Consider the following 27,974-nt stretch of genomic DNA (forward strand, 5'->3'; position numbering starts at 1 on the left):
TTGAAAACGATGTTTTTTGGCGTTTCCTAGTATATAGGTGAAATAATTTCGTCAAAATATCACCCGCATTAATAAAGATATCAACTTTGTAACTTTACAAAAATCAACAAATGAAGGAATGAAAGAATTGAAGGAATATATAATATAAAGTAATATAGGCAGAACGGTGAATGTTACACAATGTGTAAAGTGGTTGCTAAAACTAGCCAATAACAGATCATCCGGCATATATGTCTAAACCTCCATAAAATGATTATCAGATAACGATAAATAATATTTAAATTAAAACGTTTTTCTTTTTGGTTGTCATATATTAATGTTTGATTTATTTTATAATTATTTCACGACAAATAGTATAAAAGATGTCGAGTGAAGATAAGTGCAGAGTTCGACTCCTGGAAGAGTGGAAATTAAATATTGATTCAAAATGTGGTTTTAAGGTAGTTGGGAAGTTAATAGTTTTCTTATTTTTATATAAAAAAATAAATTAAGTTTTCTGTGTGAAAAATAGATAAAGCAGACATTTTTTTTCTGAACGTGTTCAATTAGGAAGTTCGGTGGTTTTGTAAATTTATTAGTTTTTTTCAATAGATTATGTTTTCCTAATATTTGTCGATGGACTATTAAACTAAGACAATTCAATTTTTTTAAATTAATTTTTATCGTATTATCTGCGCTATGATTTTTTAAAGTTTTGTATTTTTTAAATAACTTCACGTGTAACATCTCAAGTTCTCTTCCTTTGCTTCTCGATGAGTTCTGCTGATTCGTCAGTTAGCTTACCGTAAACCAGAAATTTATCACAACTCTCTGATCATTCGTTTATTCGTCGTGCGAAGTAGTTCGTTTTTACTAAAATATTTTTTGTAATTTTTTTAAAACATTTTTAAGAGACTCCGCCGTACAATTTAGTGCTCTAATATTTACCATGCGTAAGAATAAATTTTTATATCAAATTTCCCGTAGGACTGAACTTCCTTATTACATGTTACCGACGAAGATACTTTAAATTTTCATACAAATACAAACATTTTCGTACCTAAACTTCGATTTTGCTTTGCTCCCCACCAAGTCTACTAAATACCATTGTCTTTCTAATTTCCTTTATAATAATTTTCTGTGTATTAATATGTCCTTAAAAATGCTCATTGGGCGTATATATAAATAAATAGACAGTGGAAGATAACTCCGTTAACATATCATTGTAATCTGGACGCTGGGCACATACCATACCTTACCTTCATGTAACAAATAATCAATATAAGCAGCATTTAGCGCACCAATGTAGTGCCCTATGCACCACAGGATGCGCCCGGGACACGATGATGATAATGATGTACATGCGTTGACAAGACGTTTAATTAAAATTAGCACAGTTTCCTTTGTAAATCAATTATATCACGATGCTAATGCTAACTTTTCCGTCAACACTATTAAAGTTTATAAATTGCTTGCGACCGAATCGAATGCGATATAATATTCTCTCCAAGGCATTGCACAACCCGATGCTTTTTAGATTTAACTTCTGTTGTACGAACCGATAACAATAATATACATAATATGGAAGCACAAACATCTCATAACCTCTTCCCCGGAGTATCGAACTTTTTCCGTTTGGCGGCAAACCGCTGGCAAATGTCAGTTATTGGCGGGAGTCTTCCGCGGTCGGTCGCGTCGTGTGGTTTCGAAACTTGAAAACGTTCGATCCAAACCTACGAGACGAAAAATTCAAATAAAGTTCTGTTTTTTTGCGCACAGAAAAATACAAATTTTAACGAATAGTATTATTGTTCAGTAAAAGCTATTATTCCTTAAATTTTAAGCAGGTATAACCATAGATTTTGCATGATTTATTTTTAATATTTTTAGAATGTCCTTGCCATTTTAAATCACAAGCCAGCAGTGACATTTAATTTTAATAGAAGAAAATTTAAATAACTTATTTATTCTCTTGTTTTTATTTTTTAAAGTATTTTTTCAATCAATTGTTTTTTTAACTTCTCTTAAACATTCGGAATTAAAATTATTTAAGTGAAAGTGATAAACTTAGTGAATTAACGTTTAGGTCTAGATACTTGGAAAAATTAAACTGTTTTTGAAAAATAAGGTGAGTACTTTTTTGTGTTTTTGTCTGTGTAATTTCATGTGCATTTTTATTATATAAGTATATTATTTAACAATAGTTTTCCGCTATTGCATATTGTATGAGTTATGTTAATAAAAGTGAATATAAATTAAATTGACAGAGCGATATACTTATTATTTCTTAAATAAAATATTAATTAGTGTAATAAATTAGGTGGTAAGATAAATTTGGTAGGTTTTTTTCCAAATTTAAAAATGAGCACCAACAAAATGGTAAATGGTAATTCAAAAAATATTTTTCTACTCTACAAGATATCTTGTTTACTTTTACGTTAGAGATATATATTTTTTTTATTACAAGCCTTCAAAATGGAATATGAAATAGACAAAAGTAACCATTTTCGACACCTTTCGTTCGCATTTTAAAGAGGGAATGAAGCTGCTAAAGCTGCGCAACGTACGGTGAAGATGTTATGAATCAAATTTGTTGCAACAGAGGGAAAACATTTTTGAGAAGGCAATACAAGGCATTTACAAGGCATATTACCTGTCATTGGCTGGTTTAAGTAGCCACTTTACACTCTGTATAACAATCATCATTCTGCCTCTCCTCAAACATCCACATTTCCTCAACTCTTCCATCTGTTGACGTTTCTTAAGTAAAAGAGCTGAAACCTTTATCATGTGGGTGAGATTCATCCGGCTGAATCAATTCACCTACTAGGTAACCAAATGCTTGCAGACAGGCTGGATTGCAAGCATTTGGACATACTCAAAGCAATGTAGAATGATATATAGACCTGCTGACGAGTTGTATGTATGCAACTCAGCAGGACTTTAATTTAAGACTATTTTGTAAATGTTTTTGAAAAAAAAAAACAATTTTCCAGCCTTGAAGATGCCTACTTTAAGATTGGTAAATTGTTTTCTTGAAGAGGCGAAAACGCTCGTTGGTCAGAATAATAAAAAAGTAAAACTAAACCAAGAAGTTTTATTGATAACTTTATTTATAATTTTATCAAAATCATTAAAAAGCAAGGGTTTTAGATTCCTTCTGTTCAATAAAAAAATGAATTGTTTAATTATCTGTTGTTTAAAAATGAAGAAGAACACATTTTTTTTTAAAGTTTTTTTTTTGCTGTGTTCTCTTGTCCTTATTTGGAAAAATCTAGACTCAGCGTATGGTTACACCAAATACAAATAAATACATACGTATATTTACTTTTCCACGTACCTAAGTGCAAATATAATTACGCACAGAATTCATGCATTGACGTACCTGTATATGCAATAATAACTATTGTTAAGATATACATCTTTATTGTGAACGCATATAAGAGATTTATCCTTTCCATTGAAAAAAACATGAACTTATTCTTTTTGCTCATAACTTAAATTTTTGTTTTTTATAAGTAAATACATTATGTAAGTAATTTATGATAACTCAATTGGTAGATGTATTTTTAATGTACGTTCATTGTGTTTTTATACGGCTGTATGTTATATTAATTAAACATATTATATCCATTCTCTTCATTATATACGAGTGTAATATATCACCAAGAACAAAAGGTTTCATTTTTTTGATGCGGTATTCGTTTCGTTTTCTTCATGTGTACTTTCGCCTTATTACGTATTTATATTGTAAAAAACTGTAGCTTTTTAAATATGGTAAATAATAAAAAAATATGAACTTAATAACATCATATTAAACAAATATAAAGAATATTTAAGGGAATGTAGAAGTCATGGCATTTAAAGGGCTCATGAGCTGTCATTAGATGGTTATAGTGGCCACTTTATACACTGTGTAAAATTCACTGTTCTGCCTACGTTTGAACATTCATAAAATATAACTTTTGAAAATTGTTGTAAGCAGAGCTAAAGTATTAATTTGTTACAAAAAATAGAAAATATTTTTGAGAAAGAAGTATGGGACTGTAAATGCCTTTATATTTACTCTTCTTAAAAATGTTTTCCCTCTCTGTTACAACAAATTAAAATCTTAATAACCTCCTAGGGAGGAAATCCAGCATGTTTACAAACGTCTGGATATACTCAAAATATTGTTGATTAAACTAACTGATATAAGACGTATAAAATTAAAAAATTGAAATAAAACAAAATAATCCAAAAATACAAATTCAATCTAACTCTAAAAAATAAAACATTACTATAAAAATTAAAAGTTCCTATTAAGATAAGGATTTTAAACTATGTAAATAAAAGTGAAAAGTAATAGAAGAACAAAAACAGTTTAATTGTAACAATAACTTAAAAACGGTATCTATTATGATATGTAAAATGTACTTTAAAATAATTAGTAATGTTACAAAACAACGGTTTATATGCATATATAAATACATTATGTAGACGATTTTAAGTAATAAAATAACACATCAAAATATTTCAAAAAGAAATAAGGAAAAAACATAGAATTAAGACTAGTCCAGAAACCGCATACGCGCATCAAACAGGTGATGGGTGATGAGCGATGATGGTGAGGATCTTAAAGAAACAGGATTGGATCACATTTCATTGTAATTAGCAAATGCATGTGTAAGTAGCAAATGCATTACTGAAAAATTGAATTATTTTTCCATCTGTCGGATTGTCAGAGAAAACAAAATGGACATTTCGTTAGTGTTGCCAGGGTAGTCAATTTTTTACCCTACTTTGTTTATCTAATGAGAGAACTAATGAAAATTGGACCTCGGATTAAACAACGCCGTGGTGGACATTTGACTGACATTATTTTTAAAACATCAAATATTATTTGACATGATTTAAAAATATCGGTTTTATGTAAAATAGATTTTGTTTTATATTTTTAGTTCAAAGTTCATTAATTAAATTACTCTTATTAAATGACGCTTTACTTATCTACTATGTTGTGTCAATCAATGTTTCCGCGTGCACAATAAAATTTTAGAGAAATTAACAAATTGCTTTTTTTTAACTTACATTTGTGTTGTGATTATATTTTTTCCAATTTGGCAACATTGCGCGGTGACTTTACGAATGCGCGCGGTGAAAGTGGGGCAAAGTGGGGCAAAGTGGGGGGATTTTTGGACACAGTCCGATGTATTCAAATATGCTTCTACGCTCCTTCTGGACTATTCTTAATTCTATGGGAAGAAAGCAACGAGGGATTTAATAAATTATTTCATTTAATGAGATATGCGGTCCCAGACAATTTTAATGACTGGGTATCTGAACATTGTTTTTCCTTCACTCTCTCGCAGGTACCTCTCCGATATTGTGCGAAAAGGACAACTGTACGGGAAACTTATTATGCCTAACTAAAATCGACAGAGGTTTCATTGTCCCGTATCCGAATAACGGTTTCATCTCTTTTACTTCCCAATAGTCAACATATTGAGGAGTTTAAGAAATGTGGATGTTTAAACACAGGCAGAAAAGTCAATGTTATACAGTGACAGGTCTACCTTATGAAATACCTAAACTTCAATATTCCCTTCTCAAAAATGTTTTCTCTCTGTGTTGCAATAAATTTACAGTACGCGTTATATAATATTATCATTTTTTTTAATGTACAAAACTATTGTATGTACGATGTAATATATTGATGTCCCTTTTACAGTCATTGCAGGCAGCCTGTATTCTTCGAAAAATGCTATTTTTCATGTAATTAGTCCGTGAGCATGAAATTTTATATAGCATACTAGCGGACCCGACAGACGTTGTCCTGTCCGAACGTTGGCTTGCCTGCTATTTATTACCTTGGAAAAAGACATTTCATCGATAAGTAGGTACCTAGGTACTTGTTTGTGATTAAATTCTAAAAATAATATTTTTTAATATTCAAATAATATTGAATTTGAGCAGGTACCGGGTTACTTGTTTATGGTTGAATTCCAAAACATAAAATAAATATTTTTTCAAATATGGCCTTCTTTTTGCAAACGTCAAACTCCGGTCTTCTCACCAACAGAGGGGTGTACTTATATAGGAATACGATTTCAACGAATGTTTTGAATTTAATATTATTTTAGTATTACTCAAAATCCAAAAAAATAAATAAATGGGTAGAAATTATAAGGAATTTAAGGAAAGAATCTGATTGAGATCCACAAAAAACAAATGTTGTTTGTAAACATTCAAAAACAAACTTTTTTTATACACAAAAAAACAACATCTTTCCATTTTTTTGCAAATGCATTCTCTTCGAATGCAACCCTGGTGGATCGATGAATAAAACATTTATGCTCCTAACTTCTTATTTACATATTCGATTGAAGATTTTAATATCTACTAACACGCACAGCGCAGAGATCTATATTTCGCTGAAAACCGCACGTAAATCGGTTAAGCCGTTTAGCAGTAGTACGGTGACATCACACGCACAGAGGAATTATATATATAAAGAAGATAATCGTAAACAAATTATTTGATTACTTTCTCATAAATCTTTGATGAGCGAACATAAAAGTAAAACTGCAAAAGTGTACATTTTCAGGAGAACATAAAAACGTTGTTTTGAACCCAATTATTTAACTACCGAACTCATAATTTCTTATGAGTTCTGAAATTAAATAAATAATTGTAGACTTCCGAATAATTTAATCCTTAATTGTACAAACAACTTAAATATTTCAGATATACTACTTGAACCATTAAAGTTCGGACAGAAATGAGTCTACTTATACTACTTGCACTAACTTATACTATTCGTACCACTCGATAAATGATAGAAATGAGTCTACTTATATTACTGAGACCATCTTGTACTATTAATTTGTTCTACTGAAAATATGGCTCAAATTCGCAAACTTATTTAATTAAAACCACGATTTAATAGGCACACAGGTGTTAATTTATGTTTTGAACATTCGTATAAATGTACTGTTAATACCATTGATGCAGGCATACACAAGGAATATTATATAATCGTAAATATTAAAAGTGCAGTTTTACTGTTATGACCGCTCATCGGTGAAAGAATCCCTACGGTAAACTTATTTTTTTACATTCGATTATTTACCTACTATTTAATTATTTATATACCCATATATGCAGTATTCTATTTATAATTTTGTTTATAAACTATTTTATTGGATACATATGTTTGTCCCATGTAATTTAAAAGCCCCCTGTGCTTAGATAGATAAAATAAATAATATTAATGTCACTCATCCCTTACCACTCTTTTCGCTTGTCTTATTTTCCCTTCCCACTATCTCCTTAATTTATCTATATTTTTTTTTTTTTTTATCAAAAATATTGTTTTGATTACTTATACTTTATTTTTTATCTTGTATAAACCGTCGCTTCGTTTTATAAAATGCGATTTTTTAAATGAAATATGGTATTTCTTCGTTTATAGGGTTTGATAATATTAAGCCGTGTCACTTTATAATGTGTATATTTTTCTATTTTCAAAGATGGCAAATTGAGAGATGTCACTTAACAACAAACATGACTTGACAACAGACGTAACATACCTACTTTTTTTAGAAATGGAATAATGGTTGACAATTCCTATGTCTTGTTTTTTGTCTTTATTTTAGACGGCATGTGTAGAAGATATCTTGTTTTATCAACCATTACTCTATTTCTTAAGATAGTATGTCACGTCTGTCTGCAAACATGACAAATATATCTTATTTTGCCGTCTTTGTTCTAAATTGCTAAATATAATATGCCAAACATATCTTATTTTAGCGTCTGTTTTTTTAAAATTATTTTTTTTATTCATAAATTTCATAAAAAGTACATGTTTTTGTCAAATTCTAAACATATCTACTTTTACACATCTAGTAAATGATATCACTGTAACTCTCCAAAAAAAGAGACTAACTCTTGTGCTTGGAGAGTGACTTACACTGCTTTAGTTGTTTATTAACAAGAGTTTATATAATTTTAAATACGAGTACATGAAAAGAAAAATAAAAAGAAAGGATATATAAAAAAAAACGTGAAACAATAATACATTCATACTAATTAAAATTTAATGTTGTTTTTACACGAGTTCAAACAATTTCTTTAGATTAACTTTAAATTTATTCTAACATTAGAAATGAAGAACATTTAAGAGAAGGTAATATAGAAGTCTAGGCATCTACAGGGCTTATGACCTGTCAATGGCTGGTTTAAGTGGCCACTTTACACACATTAACATTCACCATTCTGCCTATATTCGAACATCTATATTCCTTCAATTCTTTCATCTGTTGATGTTTGTGAAGTTAAAGAGCTGAAACCTTTATTTATGCGAGTGAGATTCTAATTGAAGATTCTAATTAATCTAATTGAATTATTTCACCTGCATACTAAGCAACGCCTGAAAATGTTATTTTTTTAAATTTCTATACTTCTTCATGGACCAGGTAATTTATCAACAATATTTTGAGTTTGTCCAAATTTTTGTAGACAAGAACTGGATTCAACTCCCTGGACTGGATTCAACTGGATTCAAATCCAGTTCTTGTCTACAAAAATTTGGACAAACTCAAAATATTGTTCTTAAATTTATTTATTGATTTATTATTTTTAATAGTTTTTAGTTCATTAGGAAGATTTTTTTTTTTACACCTTTGAATACAAAGCTTTTTTGACCATGACTTGTATAGAATTTAGGAATTTTAATATTATGTTGGTATCTGAGTGACTTATTCATTTCAAATTCTTTTATTTTTTCTTTTTTATATATTTGTATTAGAATATTTGTATAGAATATATTTTATAAAGAGTGTCTACTGTATGAACCTTAAATATTTTATATAGACTTTCCGTATTAAATGTTGAGGGTTTCTTTAAAATTACTTTAATAGTTCATCTTTGTACTATTTTAAGAGGTTTAATTTATTGGCATATGCACCACCTCATCCTACAATACCATATTAGTTTTTGTTTTATCAACCATTCCTCTATTTCTAAAGATGGTGTTATGTGTATTGAAAGATGGCTTAATGTGATAGGTAAAACATATTTTGTTTTTCCGTCTATTCTAGATAGCTAAATAAAATATGTCAAACATATCTTATTTTGGCGTCTATTTGAGATAGCAAAATATGATATGTCAGGGAAATCTGGACAAAAATCGAAAGTTTCAGCATTTTGTGTAAGCACACTATATGGTAAAAAAAATCTGGAGAAACAATTTTTTTATGCCTATTATTTATTTATATTTTAATTTCTAATAAGTATATGTATGAATCTCACATTTAATTACTTTTCCAATAATGTTTCACTGTTTTATCACAAATCTTATAATCCTTATATTCGCTGTGCTTTGCCTTAATTATGTTTAAACATGTCTAATAACTGGATGGATGGACAAAATCTAAAAAGATGAGTTAGTGTCAGAACCATGATCCAAAAGTAATATTCTTGATATTATGTTAATAAAATTTGTATAAAACCACTCACCGACTTATGTGTCTACCGGTTTCGAGACGTAACCCGTCTCTTCGTCAGGACAACAACTCTACACCAACATGCAAATACCACTGCACACCTTCACCATAGTAGTTTTGCAAAAATAGCCTTAGGCCAAAGGCTTTGAAAAATAATGTCCCATTAATTAATAATCAAGTAACTTTCCAATATAGTCCATTATTCGATATTTCATTGTAATGGTCACCCTACCCTCCCCCTCCCTTTTTCCTCCTTTTCCGATTGTTAATCCTTTTGAAATATTAGCCTCATAAGTCATTAACCCTCGGTGGTGGCGTAGTGAAGCATGCGTCTAACCTGCATGTCGATTTTATATTTTTGCAAATCTACTATAGTGAAGGTGTGTAGTGGTATTTGCATGTTGGTGTGGTGTTGTTGTCCTGACGAAGAGACGGGTTACGTCTCGAAACCGGTAGACAGATAAGTCGGTGAGTGGTTTTATACAAATTTTATTAACATAATATTAAAATGTTGGACCACAAAGTTAATGCTTTGAATATTAATAATATTCTTGATTTAAAAAAAATTGTTTTATGAATACAAATTCTCTGTAATACCTCGATGTGTTAACAAAAAAACATGCAACTGGTCTCAAAACAATGTAACATTGCTTTAATATGCATAACGTATTGTTACGAATAAATACCAATATAGGCGAACATGATAACAACATTGCAAAAATGTGTTAACTCCGCAATAGACGTTTTCTTTGCCAGAATTTTCGACAAGTTTTGTTCATTACAAACGGCAGCTAACTTTTTGCAATTTGGGGATTCATATTGGAAGTAAATCCCAAGGTATTTTTAACGTCTGGTTTAGAACATGAAGCTTCTATTTCCTTTTTATATTTCTTTTTGTCTTAAAATTATTCACATATTTATTTTTTAAGTTTTATTAGTTTAAAAAAAAATATTTTTGCTTTATTATATATAAAGGTAAGGTTTTTAAGATGTTCCGTAAAAACGTGTTATCCTACTTTTCTGTTAAATTTTGAAATAAAAAAAATAATGAATGTTTTTTATTTAAATCTCATTTTTTGTTCTATTAAGTACTCTTTATATATATTATTGTTTACTTTTTAACACGAACACTTTACAAATTTACTATTATGCTCAATGTTTGTTTTTGTAAATTTATTGATAATTTTAAGTGGCCAGAATTTCACTCGTCCATGCACTTTGTAGTTGCAAGACGATTAGTGATCTAGCTTCAATAGGTAAATTTTATCAACTATCAAATATCATAATTTAGTAAATGAGGTCAACAATTACAACCGTCCATGCGCTCAGTAGCTGCAAGACTTGTTGTAATCTAACTTCTAATTTTATAAATTGTTTTTTTTTTTTTTTTTAAATATCACTAAGTCTCTAAACTTTATTGTCAAATAAAAAATGTAAAAAGGGACTAGATTTCTTATTGTCTACGCGCTCTGTAGCTGCAAGACGTGCTGTAATCTAGCTCCTGTATATCATAATTGGAGACGCGGAACAAGAATCCCAACCGTCCATGCGCTCTGTAGCTGCAAGACGTAGTGGGATATTTATTTATTGTACAGCGCCCGTGAGGTGATTTTCACAAAAACGGCGCTATATAAATTATCCAAATTATAAATATATACATTTTGTACAAATTGACCAAGGCTGTTAGTAAATAAATAATTTAGAATTGTATCCTGTACATCTGTTTGAATTAAAAAAAAAAAAAATTAAAAATTATGAATGACTATGTTATGTATCTCCTCAAATGATGTTTACATACATAGTTTTGTGCTTAGAAATCTACAGACCATAGATGCATATGTTATTTGATGATTGATTGTAACGACAAATTCAAAAAGGAACATAAATAAACATTTTAAAAATAATGTAGTATTTAAAAAATGTTGATAAGACATAAAATAAAAATTACCATAACTTGTTTTTATCAAAGGATAATCATTAGTGAAATCTATTATAAATTAGAAAAAACAGTCTCAGATTAATAGGTCGCAACATTTAAGTCTTGTTTATTTTTCATTAATGATGAATACTTCTTCTTCTTTTTCCTCCTCGTAAAACTGCCACTCTTGGGACGTTGAGATCCAACGGTCTCCCCTTCTTTTAGACGGTCTATCAGGAAGACGATGACCAAGTAAATCTGGCTAGTTCACAGCTCTACACCGTACAGTAAAACAGACCATATATAACATTTGACCATTCGTTCGTCACAAAGAAGATTTTTCATTTTGTTAAATCCTGTTCGGGCTGCTTCTATTGTGCATTTTATCTCAATGTCGGGGTCTAGATTTTCAGTGATGATACTGCCTAAGAACCTAAACTAATTAACTCTCTCAATATTGACACCTTTAAGTTGGAGTTATTCATTTAGATGACTCTCTCGGCTAAAAACCATAAGTTTAGTTTTGTTTCCATCAATCACTACTTGTTACATATTTTGGTAAGAATAAAGTGTAAAACAAACCAATCAAATTAATCGTCTTCTTTTTCCACTTTTTGTCAACACATTGGCCACTTATAAACACTGTTTTTTTTTAAAGTAAGCAGCTTATTTTCGAATATAAATCTACGATTGAAAAGAGAAACTATTATTTATTTCACGCTTAGTCGGTACGGTGGCTAAGCGAGAACTCTTTGTTGTATTATATGAAACAAACAAAACAACCAAACCATCACGCCGTTTCTCCGTAGGGTAGGCAGATAGGATAGAACGCCTCATCACGTCACATAACATCACCCTATATGTATTATGTGAATCAAACTCAATTATAAACACCTCTCTCCCGCTTCCACTCCCACCAAGTCTACTTAATATATATTTTTTTTTTATACGGGAGTTGCATTGTTGTTTACCTTACTTGTAATATACAAGGTTTATATTTCAAAAAGAGGATTTTTTCTGCTATTATAAATATATATTTTTTTTAATAAAATAAATATTTGCGTTCTTATGATTTACCCAAATATTTCATTTTGAGGGCCATTTTCAACGAGTTGCAAATAACTCACTATTGGAAAATGTGAATCAAGTTGAAGTAGCGTGGGGATCGAACCACGGACCTTTGATCCATGAGTCTGAGACACTAACCACCGAACCACAACCCGATTCAATATTACATTATTTTAGCTAAACTGTTGGAATCAGGAAGGATATTCTAATGTGGGCCAATCAGGTACTTCTCAGCATTTGCTCATGTGGAGAGGAAACCACTTAAAACTCTTCGGCCTGTTGACAGTTGTCAACCGGCCTTCCGTTCCACTAGAAGAGTGTTCGGCATTTTGTTCCCTACTTTGGTTTATTTTACCAATTGCCTGCACTGACCATGTATGATACTACCTCTCGTGTGAGTTCTTTATTACATATCACCGATGGGATGTCGCAAAGATCTTCGCCCAGGCTTCTGCATCGCGCCTCCAGCTGTTGTCTTTGAAAGCTGAAAAAGGGGCAATGCATCAACAGGTGAGGGACATCTTGAGGAGTTTCATCGTCGCATGGGCAGCTGTCGATCTCGGAGAGCTTGAAGCGATGCAGGTGGCTCATGAACCCACCGTGACCCTTGAGAATCTGGGTGAGCTCGTAGCCAGCTTTCTGCATTCTCCTGAAATCATAGGCATGAAAAATTGCAGGGAAAAACATTTTAGTAATACTTCCGGTAGGTTCACTCAAATAACGTACTGCGTTATTTATTTTTTTATTTATACTTTTACAATGTGTGTATTCTTTTTTCATACATAATAATGTTCGTAAAAAATATAAATGACTGGTCATAAGCCCCGTAAATACCTAGACTTCAATATATCCCTAAAATGTGCTTCATCTCTTTTTCAATATGTTAATCAAAATAAATTAAAATAATAATATGTATTAAAATATCAATGGTCTATCTAAGTGTAGAATAACTTTTTTTTTTTTTTATTCTAGTTTTTATAACACATCGACATCGATTCTGCCCATCGATAGGGACGAGGTTGTCAATTTTTTTAAAGTTCGAGATTAGCATTTAGCAAAAATTTACAAATCCGCTTTCCTTCCATACTTTTACTTTTATATATCTTGATATTTTTATGTTTTTTCATTATGTATTTTTGTATGATTTAATTTAGTACGTACTATTATTTGGCATATGATTTATTGCTCTTATTTCTTGTATTTCTTACTATAGTATTGATTGAGTTGCTAAAAAATATATCTCAATTGTCATTTCAATTATGTTTTTAAATATATATTTCTTTTTCTGTTGATTTCAATGATACTCTTATTTAGTTTTTTTTAATACTACTACATTTCACTATTATTTTTTGATTTTAATGATATCTACCATTATTTTGTATATTTGATTATGTGTGATTCTTAATTTGTTTAATTTATATTTTAAAAAATATTTCTAATTATCTTTTTTGCATTGTATTCTTTGAAATTTTTTATTTATTGCTTATACCTTTTTTTATATTATAATTTAATCTAATTAATTTTACTATGTATTTTTATTGTTATTTATTATGGCTTGACACGGGCATAGCCTAATAAGCCTTAATAAGTTCATCAATATATAAAATAGTGTAATTTTGAATGAATAAATAACAATGATGTCACCAATTTTCCATGATTCAATTTTAAGTCAAATAAATTTACGTAAGGAAAAATTACAAAAGTTTACATAAAAACGCCTACTGTATTTTGCTATTATTTACAAAAAACACGCTAACACTTAGCCTTCGACCCGAAACGAACCCACGACTACTGTATTGCAACACAAGCGCCTAACCATTTAGTTTAAACTCGCGTAAAGTAATATTCAGTCACAAATCAAAATTAAATTTATTGTAATTGCTCAATTACTCGTGTAAGAACTCAATGTCGTTTTTCCTTTTATGATTCAATGACGTTCGAGGATTTGTATTTTTAATTATTATTTATGTGTCACAGAGTATAACTTCTTTGAAGAGGAGTCCCGACCTAACATTTCTTAAAATATTTTATTGAGTCCCTTTTTTTGCTAGTGTTCAATTTGAACTATTTTTTAGTTGATAGTTTAATCAGAAAAAAAGATAATATTACAACGAAATATAATTTTTCATACTGATTTGGATACAATGTAAGTCGCTAAATGAATGATTACTTCACAGAAATAAATACAAACTTCAAAAATCAGTTTTTTTTGCACTACAACAGGCCCGGAGGCCCAATTACAGCGATGAATTACATCACAGAACACCCAGGCTTGAGAAAAATTACGTTTTAATGTTTGTGTTCTCACCGGGAATCGAACCCGGAACCTTCCGTGCGTGAGTCAAGCGTCTTGACCACTTCACCACGGAGGCCGCTATTATTATTGAAACTTTAGTAGTTTTTTTTCAGCATTTTTTATTTGTTTTTAAGGTATTTTATTTTATTTTATTTTATTTTATTGAAATTAACGGCACTTAGTGCCTTTTACATATTAGTTACAAATACAATTAAATATACATACATGTAAACATAGTTATAAGTAATACAGAGCATTTAAAATAATATTATTAATTTAGAAAGTCTAAGAAATATAAACTATATAAAAGAATAAAATATTACCATTTATAGAATTATCGATAAAAAAAGATAATTTGGTATTAGAGATACTTTGAACCAGTTAAAAAAATAACTAAGAAGTAAATTTTGAATAACATTAAAAAATATATATATATATATATATGTATTATTATTGAAAACTAATATTTAGGTAAATAGTATATGTTTATGTATAAAAGTATATAATGATGTAAAAAAAATGATAATGAGAAATATTTTTTACTTATAAATTAATAAAGAAAAGAAACGAAAAAAGAAAAAAAAACACTAATAAAGAAGTTTAAAACAAATTTTTAACAAAAGTAACAAATAGTTACCTAGAACTATTACCAATAAAATAAAGAAGAAGAGCCGTTCTATATGTAATAAATTTCATGTGAAATGAGTCGCCAATGTCCTGGTACTTATTGCCTAGAGAGTGAAGTCTATTGATGACTGCATTTTTACCATATGATGTCGAAGTATTGTTGCCACAGTATTGGTAGGTTTGCCGAGTTGTCCTTTTTGGTACATTAAAACTAATTAGTGATAAAAATGCAGGGGTGTCAAACATGGAATGGATTATTTTATATAAATTTAATAAATCAGTTATAATTCTCCTGTCACTTAGTCTTAATAATTTCAAAATAAATAGTAACAAATCATAATTTAAAAATTCAATACCAACACCTAATTTAAAATTTATAAATCGTAAAAACTTATTTTGGACCTTTTCAATACAATATATACAAGGTATACACAATTAAGAGCACCAAATGTGAATTACTGCAATACATACCACCTACTGGATTACGCTGTATTCCAAGGAATAAATATCCCTTTTAAGATGCAAATTATTCCAAAAACCTATTTTATATATTTTCTCTCACCAATGTTTCGTTCAAATTAGCGAGAAAAGTTACGGTTAAAAATATTCAACTATTTACTTAATCTTAACTTGACATATTAACGTTTTCCATTACGTAGATATAAGGAAAAAAAACTCTTCTTGTTAACCATAATAAGAACTATTCATGTTTTTTTATTATATTTGTTTTTAAATAATCAAAAAATTACTATGATGAAGGTATTAATATTTTTTTTCATCCGACGTCGGATAAATTTTCTAGAAATGTTTAAAATATGCATATTTTCAATCACCCGAAAACGAGACGTTTCGCTCCCTTCGTTAATTATATATTTTTTTTAAATATATAAATTTCTATATTGCAATTGAATTTTATCAAGAGTTATCAAAAAATAACTTATTTATAATTTTTACCAAATACATATAACTGTACCTTAGAGGATAAAACACAGAAGTCCAATTTTTGCCGTTTTGAAGTTAAAAATGCAGAAAACATCAAAAAAGCTATTTTATAGGTGAACAAAACACTGATGTCAAAAAAAAACACCTTAAAAAAACTGTTCTTACAATCAATGTGACGAGTGATATGTGATGTTAGTTGATCAACTTTTAAGTTTCATAATTATATCAGCACTTTTGCTGGTTGGGAATATTTTGTGCAAATAAAATATGTAATGTAATGTAATGTAATATGTTAGTTAATATGTAATGTATTTATTAAAGATAACGCTTTTTTTACATGTATTATTTTTATCAAAATAATCAATTTTTTTGCTTTGAAAGTTCTTTATTAATAAAAATTATCTCACAGTTATAACAAAACGTATATTGACTTAATTTTTTAATTTTTTAAATACTTTTGATGACAAAATTAAATTCACCTTAGAAGTCCAAAAAATAATTATTTTTTTTTCAGATTTGACATTAACGAACATCAATAATCAATTACGGTTTTAACATTTTCCGAAAACCAACTTACACGGATATTTTCATTGGTAACTCATCCAACCATCCTACTTCCCAAAAACCTTCCGCATTCTATTTGATGTTTCATCGTTTAATAAATGTTAAATGTCTGCCTATATTCGAACATCTATATTCCTTCTATTCTTTCATCTGTTGATGTTTGTGAAGTTAAAGAGCTGTAACCTTTATTTATGCAGGTGAGATTCATCTAATTGAATTATTTCACCTACATACTAGGCAACGCCTGAAAATGTTATTTTTTCAATTTCTATACTTCTTCATGGACCAGGTAATTTATCAAAAATATTTTGAGTTTGTCCAAATTTTTGTAGACAAGGACTAGATTAAACTCCCTAGGGAGCTGTTTATATTAACATATTACAACAGAGATGAAGAACATTTAAGAAAAGGTAATATAGAAGTCTAGGCATCTACAGGGCTTATGACCTGTCAATGGCTGGTTTAAGTGGCCACTTTACACACTGTGTAACATTCACCATTCTGCCTATATTCGAACATCTATATTCCTTCAATTCTTTCATCTGTTGATGTTTGTGAAGTTAAAGAGCTGAAACCTTTATTTATGCAGGTGAGATTCATTTAACTGAATTATTTTACCAGAATGAATGGTGAATGTTACACAGTGTGTAAAGTGGCTTAAACCAGCCATTGACAGGTCATAAGCCCTGTAGATGCCTAGACTTCTATATTACCTTCTCTTAAATGTTCTTTATCTCTGTTGTAATATGTTAATATAAACAGCTCCCCAGGGAGTTGGACAAACTCAAAATATTGTTAATACTTATAATGATGATAAATAAGGAAAATTTATTTATGTAAATTCTATAGCCACAAATGTATCCAAATTTTTACCAAATAATATCAAACCTTTTTTTTATACAAAAAACAATATCGGTAAATTATTGCTTACTAAATATGATAAAAATAGTATATTAAATAATTCAGGTGTTTACCAATTGAAATGCAATTCTTGTCCTTCAGTTTACGTTGGAAGAATATCAAGAAATTTCGATATTTGTGTTAAAGAACATATGAGGTGTCTTCTCAATAATAATTTCTCTGAATTCGCAAATCACTTAATCAATATAAACAATTACTTTAATAAAAATACAGGAGTTCAAATCTTACATACAAATAATAAAGGGCTAAAAGTAAATCATATGGAAATATATCACATTAGGAAAGCTTTAAAAAATAAGGTTCGTCTGATAAATAATCAAACAAACTTTCAATATAGTCCTTTATACGGTGTTCCCCTGTAATGGTCACCCTAACTAGCTCACCCCCTCCCTCCACCCCCTCTACTTTTTTCAACTATTTCTCAAACTACATAGAATATTTTCATAATTTTATCAGTGCATGTTTGTCCTAATCAGTGCCCGTGCTTATTAAAATGCTTGTCGTGTTCGTTTTATATTTTTGTGAAACAACCATGGTGAAGGTGTATAGTGGGTTTTGCATGTTGGTTTAATTGGTGACCTGACGAAGAGACGGGTACGTCTCGAAACCGGTAGACATAGAAAAGTCGGTAAGTGGTTATTTAAAAATATTTAATGACATTTAGTCAAATTATCTCATTTTGTTCACACGTTATGATGTTTTAGAAATCGTACGATCACAAAATCTTGTTTCCTGAACATTGTGTCTCCTGTGGTTTATCTTCCTCCTTCTTTAAAATGTTTTCCATCTTTTTTGTAATATAGTGTTGATCTAGGAAACTCCCAAGGGGTGGAATCCCATCCCATTTCTAAAATCCTAATTTTCAAAACACGCAGACAGGCGCCGTGGCGCAGTTGGTCAGACGGTCAACTGTGCAACTGGCGTCGCTAGTGCGGTTCCCGCCAATTGCAAGAAAAAAAAATCAAAGAAAGATTTTTTTCTCAATAATTGGTCTGGGCGTTGTGGTGTAGTTTTCATTACCTCCTTTCATATTCCCTCAATCCCACCTGCTGACAAGCCTCTATAGAGGCTTAGCGGGTTATTCCTTTTAAAAAAAAACACTAAAAATATTTAACAAATTACAAAAGAGTTGAAGATCATTTTAGAGAAGGTGTCTACAAAAATTTGGACAAACTCAAAATATTTTTGAAAAATATTTAAGTTTGTAAGTGAAAATTCTTATTCGAAGTTCATTGTAATTTTTTAAAGAAAAATAAGACGAGTAATACATTAATCCACAAGTTGTTTTTCAGAAATCATATTTGACAAAAATCAGACTCACGAAGAATGGGGCACTAAAAATAAAAAAAAATATCTATACAATATTTCAACTCATTAAAATAGCATTATATCAACTCATTAGTGAACCCGAAAAAAATTTGATAAAAAATAATAATTTTATTTAATTTACTTTTTTATAATTTTGAATTCTCTATCCTTACCTCTGTTTTGTGTAAATACATTGAACTCCTTAATAAAGATACCGGTCTCAAAGATGTCGCGAAAGCGATGAAACCGGTTAGTGGATATTCCAAATTTGTGGATTAGAGTATCACTCGTCTTTTATTTCTATAATAAAACACTAAAAATATTCCTGATTTTTTATTTTATTTATATTATAAATAACTTATTTTCCAAGACGTTGATTTTTGCGCTAATCGCGTAAAACGACCGATTTCACGTTAGTTTTTACGGTATCTTGTATTTTCCGGTCTGTACGTTTGAAACAACGATAAACAAACAACAAGAAATGTTATTTTAAGATTTTTACCAAACAATAATTATTTTGTGAGGTAAAATATAGTTATGCGGGTGAAATTCTTTCTGATTATTTCACCTAACAGGAAATGCCTAAAATATGTAAGTACCTATTACCCATACTTATTTTCATGTACAGTTTTAAAAAGTAAAATTATTTACGGTTCGATGAATTTTTTACAAAATAACAATGACAGCAGTGAAAAAATTGCAACAAAAATTACATAACATATTTTTTAAAACATAAAAAAAAGTATGCATTAGTAGAAAATATCAATAAAAAATAAGCATGTCATCTGTAAGATTTACAAATATATGCTTTATAAAAAAAAGTAAATTAAACAAAATAACAGTTCCGAAAAAAAAAATGTATCAAAGGAATGTTTGGAAGTTAAATTTTACTACAAACGTTTGTTAAACTCCAATATTTTGTTGTTTCGGGACTGGCAACTGAAGCGTACGCCTGGTCACCTTACATTCACTGTTCACTCCTACCCATTCTCCCATTCTTATGTTTTATGCTTTTATTATTTTTTGTTCTTAATATACTATTTATGTACATTATGAATTTACTAATTATATAAATACTTGAATTTAAAAATAAATATTATAATTACAGTAAGATGGTGTAAATACTCGTAGATACGTAAGTAAAGTAAGCGTAAATATTAGTTTGGTAAAATAAATTAAATAAACACATTGTACCGCGGACGAGAACTTCTTTCGGACAGAAATGTTTAAGCTCTATAGCTCCTAGAATTCAAAATAAGGTTAAAGATATTTTTTTCACCCAACACGATGTAACTACCATGCAAAAAATAATATAACCCAGTGGCTTATTAAGCTAGGAAGAAAAGAAACTGAATGCGTATAAACTACATTGCAAGGTAAATTATAATATTTTTTATACTATCCACGACAATTTAAACACCAAACAATACAATGACAAGAACAATAAAACTTATAAATATATATATGTATATGTATGTATGTATGCATGTAAGGATGTTTATATATATGTGTGTGTATATATGTATGAATATTTATGTGGGTATGTGTATGTGTATGCATACATATGTGTATGTATATATGCGTATATATGTGTGTATGTGTATGAATGTTTATAAGGGTGCACACGTGTGTGTGTATGTATATGGAGATATATAAATAAACATATATGCTAGTCTGCCTTAAGACGGGTTTTCTCCTACTAGACATTGCTTTATAATATTTGTTTAAAAATGAAGAAAATAATAAATAAATAAATAAATAAAAAAATAACAAATAAAATATATATAACTGTTTATAAATATACAAATAAATATACAAATAAATACAATAAATAAAATAAATAAAATAAATAAAATAAATAAAATAAATAAAATAAATAAAATAAATAAAATAAATGAAATAAATAAAATAAATAAAATAAATCAAATAAATAAAATAAATGAAATAAATGAAATAAATAAAATAAATGAAATAAATAAAAATAAATAAAAATAAACGAAATAATAATAATGAATTAAATAAATTAAATAAATTAAATAAGTGAAATAAATTTAATATTCAATTTTGATCAAACTACACTGCATTTGTTTAACCAATGCAGTGTCCTGTGAACCATTGGGTGCGAAAAGAGAGATGGTGATGATAATGATATGATGAGACGGAGTTTAAGCTCAATTGAGTTGCACAGCGTAAACTCGGGCTCTCCGAGCAAGACATGCTTATTTGATTAATCGACACAATTATTATAATTTGTTTGATAAACGGAATAGATCAAGTAAAAGATAGCTCTTGCACTTACAAGCTACAAGGTTAGCACCTCTTGTTTTTAGCAACTGACATCTTCTAGACGTTAACTTTTTCACTTTCCTGGCAGGTCAACTCATCGCGAGACATGACTGTACCAAAACCGGTTTATTTCATTATATTTGTTACACGACCTTAAGAATTGACGAATAATTAGACCCCTGATAATGTAATTGCATTCAAAGATCTTTTTATAGTGTTTATCGTAAATGCGAGTACGATATTTTGTAAAGTGACGCGTTTAAATAAGTTAATATGAATCCGGGCGATAAGGTAGACGCAATGTATAACTGTAAATGAGATGAACAGAAAACATCAAAAAATGTAATATGGCGGTCTGGACGTTTTCTGGACTTATGTCATTGGCTGGTTCAAGTATCCACTTTTCACAGTGTAACATAACTTTACCGTATAATAGGAATTGCTCCACTCAACACCAGGAAAATGTGGCATCGGACACCGAGTGACACAAACAGATTTATGATCTAGGGTCGGCCGATATTTTTTTTCCGAATTTTTAAACGAAAGGTGTCTAAAAAGCTGCCTTTTGGATTACTTGGAATGAAAACAATATCAAAAAAGAACTCGATACTACTTTTGGTCCTCAACCAGAGCTTGAAGTTTTCGAAAAAGTCATTTTTTTGCGCTAAACCAGCTGTCATTTTGTATTCAAAAAAGAAAATCAGTCGAATTAAATTCGGGTTGTGGTCCCGTGGCTTGTACTCATGGATCAAAGATCTGAGGATCGCAACCCTACCACAACTTTATTTACATTTTCTAATAGTGAGTTTATTTATTTAAAAAAAACAACAGCCATTACAAAAAAAAAACAATATTTACAAATAAACCAAAATTATAGGCCAATAGAAAACTATATTTTCTATGCGTTACTAAATACAATGTCAAAAAAATAAGAAAAAAACATACCTTTAAAAAGCCACTCCGCTTCATTCCACACGTAAAACAAAAACAATAAATTACGTACAATAAAAATAAAAAAATAAAAAAACAAGTTAAAAATGGCCACCAAAACTAAAATATTTGGGTAGGTAAATCATAAGAACGCGCGAAAATCATAATAAAGATTACTTTTTTTTAAAATAAAAATAAAATAAATTAAAAAAACTTTTTTACATAAATCAAGATTTTATATACACCCCCTTTCATATAAATCCAACAACTCTATCAAAAAGTTGCAAAAAAAATTTAAGGGTGAATGAATGTGTTATTTTATTAAAAATGGTACTGGTGTTCAAAACTTTAACCCCAAATGTCTCTGCTTTTTGTTTTCGTCACATATCACTTTTATCCACTCGTGTATCTAGGAAGCATGTTTTCAAGAGATGAAAGAGTAGAAAAAGATGTTGAAAGGAGAGTGAATGCGGGCAACAAAATTAACGGCACACTAAGCTCAGTAATTTCTAATAAAAATAGGTCAATCGAAGCTAAACATTGGAGTTTTAGTCCCAACACTTATGTATGGCAATGAAACATGGAACTGACAGAGGAAGGATGAAAGCAGAGTGTACGCGGTTGAAATGCGACTTCTTAGACGAATGTGTGAGAAATCAATATATGACAGGGATACGAATGATAAAATCAGTGCGAGAATGTAAATCTAAATTAGGTATAATTTATAAGATTAAGAAAGGGTCTCTGAGATGGTTTGGGCATGTAGAACGAATGGATGACGAAATAATGGTAAAGCAGGTACATATGGCGAGAACGAACGGTAACGTGGGACGAGGACGACCAAGAAAGACGTGGCGTGATCAGATAAACTGAAATCTTAAGATGAATGTGGAAGAAGCTAGGAATGTATGCCAGGATAGACGTGTGTGGCGGTCCATCCTTTTTGCCTACTCCTACGGGGAAATAGCGTGATGGTAGTAGTAGCAGTACTCTTCAATTGTTAATCCTTAATCCCTAGGGAATGAAATTTATTCCATGAGCCATATGCTGGAAAGATGTGACATTTTGTCACCCACTCGACAATAGTCGATTGGGCATCTCGATTGCTTTGTCATAATGCTATTCTTGAAAACCCTCCGACAATTTAATTACAAAGACGAATGACAAAGTGCCAACACTAACAAATCCGTACTTATATGTATATGTCTCTCCTGGTCTCCTGGCACACGTAAACCTTTATTGTTTGTTGTCAAACTTCTTCCGTTGAATATTTTGTGTATTTTATTTATTGTGGATAACTTATATAGCGCCATTTTCGTAATAAAATACCTCAAGGGCGCTTTACATGGTGATTCTGTTGTTAAGTTAATTTAATTGAAGCTTTTAAATTTGTAATTTAATTAAAATAATTTATTTTGTTGTCACGTGCTACGGATTTATTCAAATGATTTAGAGAACAAGTGGGTTTTAAGTTTTTTCCGAAACATCACTTCACTTTCACAGCCTCGCACCTCTGCTGGGAGAGCATTCCATGCCATAGGGCCTGCGACCGCAAATGCGCGCTCACCAAATTTAGTGCGCTGTTTGCGTAGAGGTATAATAACTTTTCCTCTCGCCGTAGACGTAGCTGATCTAAGCGTGAGACGCCTGTCAGCTAGTTCATCTGGAATGCATAGTTCCCTTAGATATTCCGGAGCCGAGTTGTGCAGTGACTTATACATAAGCCAACAGAGTTTGTATTCGACCCTCTGTGGAAAACGTAGCCAGTGTAGTTCCCGAAGTAGTGGAGTGATATGACTGAACTTAGAGATTCCGAAAATAAATCTCGCTGCGGCATTCAATACAGATTGTAGGCGAGTCATTTTGTTCATTGGTAGACCTGCATAGATACCATTACAATAATCGACTCTAGACACTACAAACGCATTTATTAATTGACGGGCGGCATCAACCGGCAAATTTTTGCGTATGCATTTAATTTGTCTCAGCTGGTAGAAGCATGAACTTATCGTTCTACTAATTTGAGCGTCAAGAGATAGGTCAGAATTGAGTAAAACTCCCAGTAGTTTAACGGGGGGTAAAACGGCACTCCCTACATTGGGTAGAGCCGTATCCTGGATCAAATTCTGTCGTCTGGCTGAAGCCACCCACAGTTGTTCGGTTTTTGTATGTTTTTTGTATGTTTGTATGTTTAAAATGTTTTACTGAAACACTGCAACATTGATAATTATTATTTGCCTTTGACATAACACACATCTGCATGTTATTAGAAACATTTCATATATATTTAATGGATTTTAAAAACATATTGTATAATATATATCTCAAATACGTATTTTGACATTGACAAGCGATAAAACAATTTTAAAATCATGTCTCTGGTGAAATTTCATTTGAAAATGGATTAAAAATAAGTACAATTATATTTGCTGCACATTTGTTGATACTTCATCATCATAACATTGATTAGTGTTGTAAATTTCAAGTTAAAATACAACAAATATACCTACTCGATATTCAAACATGAATGCCGAGCATTTTACAAGAAATAAGTTTGACAGCTGTAGTTACGATGTCGCATTCGATTGTCAATGTCGAGTGCTTTGGGGCACTCGAGATAAAGTCGATTGGTTTTCGATCGACTGCATTCGTATGGGTGGTACAAGAATGCTGTCACTCGTCGAATTACGGAAGTCGCATATGATTCTAAAGACGAATGAGTCCAGCATAGGGCCCCATGTCTACAAATAATTGGACAAACTCAAAACTATGTTAATTAAACCATTTTTATCTCCTTATCTTCAACCTCTTTGCAGTAATCTTGTAATGTTTTTTTTTCCTTTTTTAACTTTGTAACATTTGAATCAACAAATAACCACTTTAGAAACATTATAGGTAACATCGTAATCTGAAGCCATCTTTGGTAAGGTACAAGGCATAGTTAAACATAAGAAGGTAAATCGTGAAATTATTCTGGTGTTCTGATATTATCTATTACTTAAATATCACGATAACTTGGTAACCTGTTTGTGTATCTCTCGCCGTGACCAGGCGGGTGAAGAATACAGTTCCGTACGTGAAATAGAACCAAAATTTGTGTTTTCGAATCAATAGCCACTCTCAGGTAAAAAAAACTGGAAAAATTAAATGAAGTATTGATAAGTACGCCTCGTAATGTACAAATCGATTAACTAGGGCTATGAGACTAAGAGATTTTTTTATTAATTCTGCCCTATCCTATCGTATTATCAGCGCTATAATTTTTCAAAGTTTTGTATTTCTGAAATTATTCTGCGTGTGACGTCTCAAGTTCTCTTCCGCTTCTTCTCTGGAGTTCTGCCGATTGGTCCGTTGACAGTAAGCAAACCGAAAATCTTCCACAACTTTCTTATCATTGCGCTTTGCTTGATTCGTATGGACTAGTAATGTTCAAAGTACATAGTTCGTTTTCATCAAAATATTTTTAATCTATATTTTTTTCGAATATTAAAAAAAAAAATTGCTGCATAATTTCATGCTCTTATCTTTACCGCCCGTAAGGAAAAAAAATTGTATCCAATTTCCCGTAGGGCTGAAGTTCCTTGTTTAGAATAAAATGTATCTTATTAGGTTTGTGCTAGAAATATTTTTTTAAAATACGTATTAACAGAAGTAACGGAAATTATTTTTGTAGAACTCAATGTGTTGATATTTAATTAATTTATATTTTTTGCCTAAAATCACTCTTAAAATTATTTATTTTTCTTTAGTTGAATCAATAATAAGATATGGTATAAAGTCGTGGGGACATTCGACTAAAACTAATATTAAAATGATCCAGGGTCTACAGTACTCTACAGTTAAGCGAATTTTATCTGCAGAGATTCACGAACAAAGAAGTAATAATGATATCCTGTACAAAACAATCAAAACTCTGCCTGTTCGAGGACTACTGTGGCTTTGCATCATTTTGGAACAATTTAATAGTAATACATTCAAGTTTCTTCTCAAACATAACCATAATACACGCTTCACGTCTAATGATGGCTTGGTAGTACCAAAAGTAAGTAATAAATATAGAAATAGAACTCTCAAATATTTAGTACCTAGAATTTTTATTAATTATTTATTTTAATAATGCTACATACCACACACCTATGGCCCACATCCGTCGGGAATATAATATATACTGCCAAAACACTCTCAGCTTTTGCGAATAATCTCTTAGGAATAAATCTTATTTAAAAAGTACACAAGTACAACTTATTATTTATTGCATTGTATCCTGTATAAAAAATATTCAAAAATATGTATTACATCTTAATATATAAATCTATTTTGTGTAATTCTATAATTGAAGATATATACATACATATATATATATATATATATATATATAACGCATGTAAAATTGTATCGACGAATGCTTTCAAATTGTATGTTTTCTAGTATGTACCTTTGTTTAATTACCTTATAAAATAAATTAAATTATTAAAGGTAGGTATCCATTCCATGTTCCTATCCTTTCTTCAAATATTTCCCTATCACAAAACTGAATGAAATTCGTTTTCATTTACAGTCCGCCTTTTTGTTAACAAAAATCAAATTATTTTTCTCGGTTACGATATTTTGGAAGAACCAGTAACCACTATAATAAAATAAAAATATTTTTAAAAACATGTGGTTGCTTAGGACATATCATTACGGTTACATGGACAATATGTTTTGTGTAAAAAAAATATGTGTTTAGTACCTGTAGTTTGTACCATGTCTTCGCCGTATAGTCGGCAGTGAGTACTGTAAGTGCCATTTTGTTGTTTGTCGTATGCCGTGTTGCGAATCGCGTCGAGTTTGATTTGCAGTATGTAAACTGAATATTATGCTTAATGGATTCTTGTATTAATAGTTTATCGGTTTTTGGGCGTATCAGCTCCCCATAAGAAACTATTCATCAAAAAGGCAAAAAGATAGAGACACACCAATGGTAAATATCTATATTTTCATTGTGTTTTAAAAAAATCACTACTCTACTGCCATAGACCAGGGAGAAAACAAAGGAATAAGTTTGTTTAAAGAACAGTCAGACCGCGTTTCCTCTTAACATTTTTTACAGTGTTTCTTAACACTCTTACTTGATATTGCCGGCGCAACGATATATTTATGACAGTCTTAAATACTTTGGTATGGTACGCACCAATATTAGGTATTTTGGAAATAATGAAAAAACAGTTTTATTCGCATTTTTTTAGATTCGCAATATTTGTATGAAGTGACAATAGTGCAGTTTTTGTTTTTTCAAGATTTTGATATGACAATAGTCAGTTCGTTCTTTTGTTCAAATAATCCAAATGAACGTAACGACTTACCATTAATAATCATTCTTACAACGCCTATTATAGTAAAATTGTCGGTTAGAAAAACGAATCAAAATGGCGGAATTCTATTCATTTTAGCAAGTTCAAAGCTGTACGCTTGCTTATATAAAATGACGTTAAGAATTTAAACAAAACACGCAAAAAATGTATTGTAGTTTTTAAAGATACGACTTACTGCTTTCTGTGTTTTTCGGCTTCAATATCTTTCAAACAAATAAGACAAAGAATGATTTATTTTGTAAAATAAAAATAAACTACTCCGAATGACAATCGTTACGTGAATTGCATTCATAAAA

The 27,974-nt window shown here is 30.1% G+C and overlaps 1 protein-coding gene across 3 annotated transcripts in view; it reads left to right on the forward strand.

The window, feature by feature from the left end:
* Positions 1-1,555: 1,555 nt before the first annotated feature.
* The window catches only part of js (jiangshi), a 132,482-nt gene continuing 106,063 nt past the window's right edge, over positions 1,556-27,974 (forward strand). The window contains exons 1-2 of one of the 3 annotated variants that reach the window (XM_088229470.1): positions 1,556-1,826; positions 1,971-2,107. The gene's annotated coding sequence lies outside the window, so the exon portion shown is untranslated. Of the gene's footprint in view, positions 1,827-1,869; positions 2,108-27,974 lie in introns of all 3 variants that reach the window. The other 2 variants (XM_088229472.1, XM_088229471.1) reach the window with 2 other exon arrangements.

The sequence above is a fragment of the Micrasema longulum genome, unplaced genomic scaffold, assembly GCF_059751315.1.
Source record: "Micrasema longulum isolate JH-2025_06_02 unplaced genomic scaffold, ASM5975131v1 h1tg000678l, whole genome shotgun sequence".
Classification (NCBI taxonomy): Eukaryota; Metazoa; Arthropoda; class Insecta; order Trichoptera; family Brachycentridae; genus Micrasema; species Micrasema longulum.